Raw genomic sequence first — 12,169 nt, 5'->3', positions numbered from 1 at the left:
CCCCCGTTTAGTCTTTTAGGTATTGTAGCATAAAGACTTACATGTACATGAATATGAATGCCCAAATGTAAGACAAATCAGTGCTGTACTTTCATATTCAAAATTAATATGCTGTGCTGGACTCCTCTCTGTGCAGTATGACATTGTTGGAGTACTTACAAATGTGCTAGGGACCGAACAGTTACTGAGATAAAGCAAGACAAGTGTGATCTAAAACCATACATCAATTGCTCTCTCTTCCATTGTGTCTCATACTCTCACTGCCTCACATGCTCCTTTTCCTCCCTTTCTTCAGAAATATGTATTCCCTTGGTAATTATTCTTGTGGATTATGATCCAGGCAGAGAACTGAAGCTCATATACACTTGCATAAGGAATGAAAGAGAACTGAGAAAAACAGACTTTCACGCTGTCCTGGAGCTGGGATAGGGACTACAGGAGAAGAGATCCAGTGCGGGAGGGACATGGGGGCTCAGCCTGAATAGTGGTAGGTTCCATGGATCTCTAGAGATGTCTTTTTTTATTTTATTTTGTTTTGTTTTGTTTTGTTTTTTTTACAAGGACCCAATCTCCTTGCTCCTTTCTTTCAGTGAGAGCAAATGCTGAACTTGACTTCTGACTCCCGAGAGAATGTTGCTAAGGAAACTCTGGGGAGGAACCTCACAGTTTTCTAACAGAGGACCAAAAAAAAATTAATGTTAATTAAATTACAAACACAGAACTAGGTTAAAAGAACATGAAGGTTGCACAGTCGATTGCAAGAGTTAAGGAATGCTAGGCGTAAGGTTCTATAATAAGAAGTTATCTCGAATGCCTTGCAAGAAAATGTTGGGTCATCTGTTTCCTGCTGTATAACGTTTCCAGCAGATGCCTGGGTGGTTGTAGTCCCCCATCATCACCAAGATCTGTATTTTGGATGATTTTATTAGATTTAAAAAAAGAAGCTTTATCCACCTCTTCTTCCTGGTTAGGTGGTCTATAGCAGACACCTCTCTGTAACAGCACCCTTGTTTTTTACCCTTTTATCCTTACTTAGAGGCTTTCAGCAGGTTTGCCTCCTACTTCTGTCTCAGCCGAGGGTTGGCAACTCTGACTGAAGCTATTCCGGGAGACTTTTTTCTCCCCAACATGACGTAATGTTGTTTTCCTTAAATATCCCATTAAAATCTCCCGGATTGCTTTCTATAGTCACTGGGAGATCGATGCCAAATCTGGTAACACTCCCGGCCAGTCCGTGAGGGTTGGTAACCCTATCTCAACCTCAGTGCAAGTGTATACATCTTTGATATCCCAGGCAACATCTCCTCCCTTTTTGTTCCTACCTGTCCTTCCTGAACAAGCCGTATCCTTCTTTACTGATATTCCAGTCATGTGAATTATCCTACCAAGTTTCTATGATGCCAATTATGTTGTAAATGTGATTATTCGCTAGTATATTTAGTTTTTCCTGTTTATTCACGTGCGGTCTGGTCAGCACTAGAAGCTGTGACAGGTTTAAGCAGGCTCACTGAAGATGGACTCCTCAGAGTTTTCACCTACTGAAACAGAAGAAGTCTCTACTCAGGATGTGCAAAAGGCAATTTTTTCAGAGGTGAATAATTTAGCCAAATATGGGCAGATTTTCAGTGAGACAACAATAGGCACATTCATGGTACACTGGCCATCTTCCTGCCAAATTTCAAGTCTCTGCTCCAAAGCATGGGGGCACCTAGAGCTTTTCAAAGACAAAAAAAGGTTGCCAGACGTTGTTAGTCAAAATAACACACTTTTCCTTATTCTCTCTTTCAGAAATAGCCAAACTGTTTGGGCTGAAATTTTCCAAAACATTTCAACTGGAGACAAAAACCCAGCGTGTAAAATTTCATCCAGAATGATAAAGCTTGTCCAAGTTTTATAAGACTCTCTGTCTGGGGAAACTCAGTCCTTGAAGGCACAGTCCTTAATACCAGAGAGTCTTTCTGATCATCTTAAATCCCTTTATGCATACTAGCCTTAGGGCAGTGTTTTAACGTGACTTGTGTGGTCGTGGCAGAGCGCTGGGAGAGAGCTTTCCCAGTGCTCTAAAAAAACCATCTTGTTGCTCCCGGCGCTGCTGCACTGTCTACACTGGTGCTTTACAGCGCTGAAACTTACTGCGCTCAGGGGTGTGATTTTTCACACACCCCTGAGCGAGAAAGTTGCAGCGCTTTAAATTGCCAGTGTAGACAAGCCCGCATCTTCACTTCACTAATCTTCACTATGCCACTGTGAGGTTGGTAGGTAGGTTAGGGCTACAGATAGTCCAAAGCTACATTCTGATTGGCGGCTTGGTCCTTTTACATGATATGCTGCCAATGGTGCATGGCTGAGAACTTAACATTTTTAATATTGTTTAAAAGTTGAATGCAGAACCCAGTGCAGCTCAAAGCCTCCTGGTTTTCTTGAAATGTTGATTGAGAGCCAGAGCCAGTGTGGAAGGGGAAGTGGCAGTTTTCCTTTGAAGTGCTACCTGGAAGTGTGCTAGTTAGAGACGGTGCCATGTGAACAGCTCTTCTCACTCTCAGGTGACATTGAAAACAAGCTGGCAGCATTGTCTCCTGCAAATGTAAACAAACTTGTTTGTCTGAGCAATTGGCTGAACAAAAAGTAGGACTGAGTGGACTTGTAGGCGCTAAAGTTTGACATTTTGATTTTTGAATGCAGTTATTTTTTATGCATAATTCTACATTTGTAAGTTCAACTTTCATGATAGAGATTGCACTACAGTACTTCTATTAGGTGAATTGAAAAATACTATTTTTACAGTGAAAATATTTATTTTCTGTACACTTTGTATTCTGTGTTGAAATTGAAATCAATATATTTGAAAATGTGGAAAACATCCAAAAAATGTAAATAAATGGTATTCTATCAATGTTTAACAGTGTGATTAATCAGTAATTAATATTTTAATCACGTGATTAATCACAATTATTTTTTAAGCGCTTGACATACCTAATATTTGCTCTTATCTAAATTTATACAATAATTTGGTTTTGTCCTAGTTTTGTTCTTCAGTGATTTGAACATCAAATTCCACTAAAGACCTCAAAGTTAGCACAGCGATTCCCCCAAATATATGTAAATAAACTCCACTGTCCTTAACGAAACATAAATAAAAATAATTAAATGAAAAATAATCTGAATGAAAAAGCAGGGACAAGTGCGCTACCCAACACCTTTAGAGAAAAAAAATAGAAAGAAAGCAAGCAAAAGGGCTGTAGCAGTAACTAGAACAAAAGTATCACATCCATGCACATGGAACCTTCTTCAGGGTTAAAGGAATGCTACTGTCACGCTAGAGCTGAGTGAGATACAGGGAGGCGGAGAGAGAGAGTGTGTCTGTATGTACAAAAGCCTTTTTAGAGACCGCTTATACAGAAATGTTTTTGCAATACAGCAAACGCTGAAATCCTTACAGTAAAGTTTAAAAAGACTGTTGATTTAAAAAAACCATCTGAAATGTGTGCAGATAGCAAATACCCCGAGGTTCAGAAATGTTTAATTTACTATTCTTTATGGGCTCAGAATGAGATGTATCTTATTTCCATACCACAAAATTATTTTTCTGTCAATATAAGCCTTTCAGTTCAATGAATTGTAATATTGAACTAAACGGAAGTCAGTGTTGTGCCTAAAATACACTTTGACAAGACTTCCTGTTAAATTGCTGAACTGAGTTAATTGGGACAGATACATAGGCCAAAATGAACTTGTCAATTATTTAAATGTTTCAATGAAAAAAAGCTACATGTGGCTAGGGATTTCTATAAAATAGCTCGCCAATTTGAATGCAGTCAAGGTTAAAGTCATGTTGCAATTTATTATTTATGCTATAGGTTGAGCTACAGTTGTTCATTTTACTGAATAAGAGTTCCTTTGTTTGGCTGGGATTTTTTTTAAGGAATGTGAGGGTTACCCAAAAAACTGACAGACCCCTTCAGGAAAGCCAGCCTTGTTAACAGAGGTCACATATGTTTAAGAAAATATGAAATTCTGAAAATGAAGCATTCATAAAGAATTGTCATGGCAGCTTCTGTTTCATAATTTTCCAGCATAATTGTTATTTTAGTTCCATTTCAGGGCTGTAGAAGCCTTAGATGTGAACAAAAGCTTCTTATCTTTAATTTTAAAAACATTATATATGGTGCTTTGTACATTTGTTCTATATTATTGCATATACTCGTCATAAACATTCAGCAACATTTCCAATTTTGAGGGAAGGAGTATTTTCCCTTATTTTTCAATGTTAACAATCTTCAGAAGAATCCACTTTAGGCTACTCAGTTTATTTCCTCACTGAATTAAGATGATGCTTCAAGGAAAGTAGTGAGCAAAATTTATACCAGTAAAATGTTAGTTGCAATTAAAATATTTGACATGTCACAGCTATTTGGTGAGGAATCAGTTTATTCTAATCAACTACAATATAGCAGTATTTTTGTTGTTTAGTCTGACTTTAAGCATTTGCATTCATGAAAACTCTGAGCTAGTAAATATAGTAGTGTCATAATTACAAATACTGCTATAACTAAGTAAAGCAGTTTCCTTTGAATTCACTGCCATCCTTCAGAACATGCTAAATTTGTTTGGTTTGCTCATTTCTTTTAAATGTGTTTTGTTCTCTTTTCCTTAATACATTTTAATATGATTTTCAAAGGGTCTCACTTATAAGTATTGGTCTCTTTACTTTTATCTTATACCCTTAATATGGTAGATCAGCCAAGGTGATTTAATCATTTCTTCTACACAGACTGATTAGATTGTAAAAGATCAAAAACCCATAAGATCTGAGTGCTATCAGGGTACACGCAATCACTGACCATGTACAAGTAAAAGTAGGGCCACATTTAGGGTGACTTCAAACAATTAGCCATTTGGGGACTCCAAATAAGCCAATATGCCCTGGGTTTATTTATGTCCTTCAGAAAAGGTCATACATAATGCTTAACCATTCCAAAGATGGGAAGGTGTTTAGGCCTTGTTTACACTACATTTGTTCTGTTTAACGTTTTCCACCCAGCAGAACAACTTTAGCTGGTATTTAAAACATCAAGCTGCCAAGCTCCTGCTTCTCTGCATCAGCCATGTGAAGATATATGACATGACTGAATCCATTGTTCTGCTCTTTCATTAGTCCCTCTCTCCAGCCCCTTGCCAGGTCTCCATCACTTTTTTCCTAGCCCTCAAATTAGGTTGTGTTATGTATGTTTATAGTTTAGGCATCATGGTTGGAAATAAGTAGTGGATGGAATATATTTGTCTTGAAATGTCCTTTTTAATCTTTCTGTTGCTGTAGGGAAATACTCTTGAGCAATCCTACCTTTAACTTAACCAAGTTTCCATATGGGAACACACATATGTGCGTGTATGAGAGAGATATAGAATAAATGACAATGTGATTTGAAGGGTCTCAGCCTAAATTTGCGATGGCCATGTTGCATGAGTGTCAAAGCAACAAGTGAATGTATGCCCTTCCTCTTAAATTAGTGTCAATAAAACCTTTAATACCAGACACCTCCCCAAGCTGCATAATGTATTGTGTAATACAGTACGAGGGGGGAGAAGGGAGTAATGTTTTAGTCCTGATACAAGATTAAAAGCTATAATATCTCTCCACCAGTTGTGCTTTCGTTACAATGATCCTAATTCAGTGGTAACTGAAGTTAAGGGGAAGCCTGCCATTTAATTCAGTTTTGCAGATTTGGACTCCATGGGACCAGCTGCATAGGGCTCTAGGGTGATCAGACATCCCAATATTAGGAGTTTTTTCTTATATAGGCAACTATTACCCCCCATGCTGATTTTTTTTACATTTTTTACACTTGCTTTCTGGTCACCTTATAGAACTCTGAATGAGCTATAAGAATTTCTAAGAGAATCTGTATAGCTTTATATACATAAAAATGACCACTTTAAATCTGATCTCGCAGAACCTTGCTGGGTTACCTGGGATAGCTTGAGAATCTCCTATCCCTAGTGTGAAAAAGCTCCCATTTCTCGCCCTGCAGATATTAGGCTTAAAAGTCAAGACACACACAGACACACTCTACATCTTGAAAAAACTGCTACTGAGTCGGGGCTGAATCTTAACCATTTTGGATGTTAGGAGTAATTTTGGAAGAAGAGGAAATGTTGCTGATAGGTTGATTTTTAAAATATGGTGGCTTTTTAGAGCTGATGAAATGTTTTTGTTTCCAAAGGGCAGAGATGTGCTGAATAAAGGGCAGGTGAGGCAGGCACAAATGTGTGAAAAATTTCATTTATCACATGGTTCAAAAATTAATCATAAAGTTACTACCTTTGTGTGTGTGGGGGTGGGGGTGACATTCAAAAAATGGATTAAAAAGAACATTATTAGGGTTGTAAAGTTAAGCAAGCAATCAAAAGTTAGAAAATGACTGCATTAAAATTTTCTGGACAACCTTAATTTGACCCTGTTGTACTTATGCATTATGATGCAGTCTTTCATTACATGATCACATGTTACTTTTTGTCACTCCTGCTTCATTCAGAGCACAGGACACACTCTGCTCTCGGAATAAATCAGGAATAAATCTTTACTATACAATTTAATAAATCAATTAAATTGTATAGTAAAGAAAGCCACGCTTGATGATTGGATTTTATCCCTGCCTCTGTCACAGAGTTCTCATGTAATGCTGGGCAACTTGCTTAAACCATGCTTTTCACAGATGGTCACTAATCGTGTGTTCCTCCCTTGTGAGGCACCCAACCTGAGACACCTGGGGTCTGATTTGCAGAATTACTGATCACTCCCTGCTGTGACAAAGTTCAATGGGATCTCCGCTCTGAATCTATAAAGTGCTATAAAATGCCAAGTAGTCTGAAAATTCAAACCCTACATTTCTCAAAAAATGGCACAATTTTGGCTTTGCTTTCTGTGCCTCAGTTACCTATGTATAAAATTGGAATAATATGTCATCACCTGAGAGGGGTTTTTCTGAAGATCAGTTCATTGTTTGCTGAGTCATGAGCACATCACAGAAAATCACATGGGTAGATTAATAATTCTATATTTGTTACAGGGTTTGGATGATGTGCAGTAAACATCTGGGGCTACACTGAATGATGCAGATAAAAAGAAATATTGAATAGCTGCTTATTCAGTGAGCAGAGTTTATCTTGTGCATTGAAGCAGGGGTCCTGTTGAAAAATAGTATGGGGTCATGTAATGAAGACTGTTTCATAATGCATACACAGAGGTAACGTTAAATTGGGTATTTCCAAACTGTTGAGTGTTTAATTTTGTGATGTTAACGTTCTTTTAATGTAGTTTTTTATGCATAAAATTGGTAATGTGTATATATAATAAAAAAGAATGAGAGATAATAGTAGCTGGAGGCTCAGATCTCTTTCTGTGGTTAAAAACTTTTTAAAAAGCAAGGTAGTTATCCTAGCCTAATGGATTTACTTTAATGGGGGAGGATTTCACCCCAGGTGTCTACTTCTCTTCTTTTGATACACGGGTATAACTACCATTAACGTAAGAGTACCACTGAGAAGTGGCATATACATCATCCTAAGCATTCATTCAGCTGCCAATGTGACAAATTCCGGTGTTCTAAGGATTAAATTTAAACAATTCACCTCCCTCTGGCACTGCCTGAGATCTCTATGCTCGTTTCCATGTGTGTGCATAAATTCCTTTCAAGTTAATGTGAGTTTCACATGCTTGTTAAGGAGAGAATACAGACTCTTTGGTGTTGATTTTTAATCCCAGAGGCTGAGATCTCAGCTACCAGGTTATATGTGAAATATCAGTGACAATAATAGTGTTGCCTATCAGTGAGACAAAAAAGATGTTTCCATTGGCATCTTTTCTTTAAAGGAAAGTAAAATCCTAAAGCATTCACTTTATTATTGATAATCTGCTGAAATCTCTCCCAAATCTGATAGCATGTGAAGTATAACAACACAGACATTGAGGACACCAACAATTTTAAAGATGGCCCTAATCTGAAACAATGTAATTACACGCACAATACTATTCTGTATATTCATCACACTGTATTAATAATATATTGCAAAACAATAACCTATTGCTAAGGCTGCTTAAGAGTTATTTACAGCAATAGCTTGGGAACTGGAAAGGGTTCATTAAAGACCTACAAGAATGATTCAAGATCTGGATAACCTGTAGGACAGCGAGTGACTTAAGATCAGCCTATTTAGCTTTTCAAGAGAACAGTGAAGGTAATTAACCACTGGAGCAGTTAACCGTGGATGCAGTAGATTCTCCATCACTTGAATTTTCTCAATGAAGACTGGATGTTTTTTTCTAAAATAAATGCTCTAGCTCAACCAGAAGTTATGGTCTGATGCAGGAATTTCTGCGTGAAATTGTATGATATGTAGGAAGTCAGAGTAGATTACAATAATGGTATATTCTGGATTTAAAATTTGTCAATTCATTTTTTATTACATGGGGTGTTTGATTTGCCATGTGTGCTCTAGGGAACTAAATCTCTTAAGATGGTGTATGATGATTTTTCAAAAGTGATTAGCAATGGCCTACCTTTGTTCCCGTTGAAGTCTCTGGTAAAACTCTGACTTCAATGGGAACACCGTTAAGACAACACTGAGTGCTTCTGAAATCCTACCATGATGATGTAATGTACCTTTTAAGGAGGGTTTAAAACAAGAACCTAGTTGACGATATGTTATTTTTATGCTGGTATAACTTTATAGCTATGTTGGTTTTAAATGAATAAGATTAACTTGTTTGATCACCTTCTAGCAGCTAAAAGAAGTTTGCATGTTGAAAAATCTTTTTTCTTATTAGATCAGTAAGATGCTTTATATTACCACTAGAGATGGCTGATTAGTAATAGGGGGGGAAATCGTCATAATGTAACTCTGCTAAAGTTTAATTAGGGTTTTTCTTTCAAGGCATAATAACTCAGTCTTTTTAGACCAAAGCAATCCCCTTGGAATGATTGGGAGAGGGAATTGTTCAGACTACAGAATAAATCATGATTTGGTATCAGAAACATTTATTAAAAAGATGATGAAAGAACATAGATAGTTAAATTATGATATATGCTTAGAACACTCAGGCCTTGTTGTTCTTTATTTGATTTGATAATTGTCCCTGGTAACTGTGGGTCTGTTTCCATCAACAGTAAAGTTTTGACTAACCATAGGATAAATTTAAAGTAAGTATGTTGGTTTCAACTGAACTTGTAAAAAGAAAAGGGGCATGGAAGGACTACATATTTTATAGACTATTTGTGTGTGTGTTTATTTCCCCCTGCAGCAAGTCTTTCATATTGCTAGATATCTAGCAATATACTGAGGACTAAGGCCTGATCTACACTAAAAGGTTAGGTCGCCCCAGCTACGTCACTGAGAAATGTGAAAAATCTACACCCGGAGTGACGTAGTTAAGCTGACCGAAATGCCAGTATAGATAACACCAGGTCAATGGAAGAATTTTTCCATTGACCTAACTATCACCTCTAGGAAGGTGGATTACTTATGTAGACAGGTGAACCCCTCCAATTGGTGTAGATAGTGCTTCAGGGTAGACACTAGCAGTGCTGCTGTAACGTTTCAAGTATAGACAAGGTTGCACATTGTATACTTCTCTTCCTAGGTTTCTTTTAAAAGTTTCTTTTAGATTCTTGATACAAACTTTGTTAGGGAAGATGGCTAAAAGAGATCTATACCTCTTGTTTCCTGAGGGGCAAATGTACAGGCTGCAGATGTGCTGGGATCTTACAGCATTTTGCATTTTAACGTGATCAGACAACATACAACAGAATTGGTTACTTCTCTGAAACTATTTGTTTAGTTCTGAATGGAAGTCATGTTTTAGCAATTGAATTATTTAGTCCTTGAGCTACCTTGTTTGGGCCAGGTAGGTGGTTTTTCGTTTTTATTTTAGGCAGTGTTCAGAATGTATTTTATTGAACATAGAATAAAAACATAAGCTGAAAACATCTTCATTTTTTTTCCTGTTAAGCCTTAATTCAAGTGAGTGTGAAGGGAAAAATATTGAGGAAGGGTCCAGCTGTGGCCAGGTCTGAGATTGTTGTTGTTGTTGTTGTTGTTTTTTTAAGTCCATTGCAGTTCATCTTTAATATTGTTTCACTGCAGATGCTATCTATTACTATGACTGTAGAATGCTGAATTCATAATTGCATACTGTGAAATAATTATGATGACATTTGTCATGGTTACAGGAATGTTGTTCTTTAGACCCCTTTTAGTCCCTCTCAAGTGCAGCTCTTTGGGGCCATTTCCCCACCTTTACCCCTTGCTAGGTGGAAGCAGATGGTGCGACCCCTCTTAGACTGGATTCCTGTGCTACAGTCTCCCCATTTTACCTATCCTGTTGACCGGACAGGTTCAACTGTGTTTGGCATCTCCTAAGCCCTTTTTCTCCAGGAGCCTGTGACAGTGGCTGATTTAAAGTGACTCAGATACAGCCTCCTGAAAACAAAACATTATTTATTCATTCACTCTACTGGAATCAGAGATGCAGATTAAAACAATAAAATGCATATTTTCCCCTTACCCATACCTTAATTTTTCCTTGCAAGCTTTTGTAAATTCAATTCAATTACTTCATCTCTGAGTTGGGTGAGAGAGCCTGTTTGCTGCAGTTTCTCTCTAGGTATGTCTAAACTGCAACAAAATTCCTGCTGCTGGCCCAAGTCAGCTGACTTGGCCTTGTAGGGTTCAGGCTCTGGTGCTATAAAATTGCAGTGTAGACATTCGCAAAAAGAAATGGAGTACTTGTGGCACCTTAGAGACTAACCAATTTATTTGAGCATGAGCTTTCGTGAGCTATAGCTCACTTCACTGCATCTGATGAAGTGAGCTATAGCTCACGAAAGCTCATGCTCAAATAAATTGGTTAGTCTCTAAGGTGCCACAAGTACTCCATTTCTTTTTGCGAATACAGACTAACACGGCTGTTACTCTGAAACCAGTGTAGACATTTGGGCTCTGGCTGGAATACAATACAATACAAGTAATTGACCTATTTGGTCTTGTCTTTACAGTGATGCCCATATCAGTCACTAATGTGAGTGGGAGTTGCACTTGGAGATACAAAGTACTGTTACGTGATCTTGCAGTCTGCTTTGTGGTGGCTTTGCACGAGTAGGCGGAGTCCCTGAAATGATGAGACAGACATGGGCTCAGTAAACAAAAGAACATGTATTTATTATCGTCAGCGGGTACAGAGGCAGCTCTGCTGCTGCTGTTTCTAAAACCCTTTCACTTTTCCTGGGGAGGAAGCATGCCCCTATTTCTGAGATTCCTCTCAAGGTTTCTTCCTGAGTCAGGGATCTTTGTCCTCTGGGAGGAGTCATACCCATTAGGAGCTGTTAGTGATGCGAGACACGGACACAGACAGACAGCCACTTGGATACAGTACTGAGATGGGGTGGGTATTAGTCAGGACACGTGGTCTAATCTGAGCTCTGGCTAGGCCATTGGACTCTGCACTGAATGTCATTTTGGTTAAAACTAAAAGCAAAGCTGAAACCCTTGGGATTCAACTGCCCTTCCACTTTCTTTTCCAGATAAGCAGTTGTGTATGTATCATGAAAAACACCATTTGTTAACCTACAGCCTTATGCAAAAGGTCTTATCCATATTTGTACTCTGCTGCACATTCCTCACAGTCTCAATTCTGCGTCAGCCCTTTGAAATGATACATCCTAAGCAACTGTATTTCTGTATTAAAGTGTACAAAACACCATGGTCGCTATGAGCAAAGTTTAAGAATCTTCTTTTCTCAATGCTAATCTTTGTATTGTGATATGCTTGCAGTGGTTACAGAACCATATTTCTTTGAAGGGCTCATAATTTTTTAATTTAAATATCTTTTTTTCCCTTTTTAGCAATAACAATATCGGTCACTGTGCAAAGTTATGATCACAATAGCTAGAAAAGATTATTTATTCAGAAAGACTGACATTCGAAAATCACCTATTGCTTTGAATTTGAGGGGGGAGGGGAATCCAACTACCAGGGTTAAAGAGTTTAAAAGATGGACATCCCTTTAGTACCTAGTTATCCATTTTTCCATTAGCTGTAACATACTCTGTTGTTGCAGTTTTTGATTTACAGCCTCAAATAGGCTTTGAAAAATATAATAGAACATCTTTAATTA

This window comes from Eretmochelys imbricata, chromosome 5 (assembly GCF_965152235.1).
Source record: "Eretmochelys imbricata isolate rEreImb1 chromosome 5, rEreImb1.hap1, whole genome shotgun sequence".
NCBI classification, from domain to species: domain Eukaryota; kingdom Metazoa; phylum Chordata; order Testudines; family Cheloniidae; genus Eretmochelys; species Eretmochelys imbricata.
The sequence above is the reverse complement of the archived record's forward strand: the minus strand, read 5'-3'. Positions refer to the sequence as shown.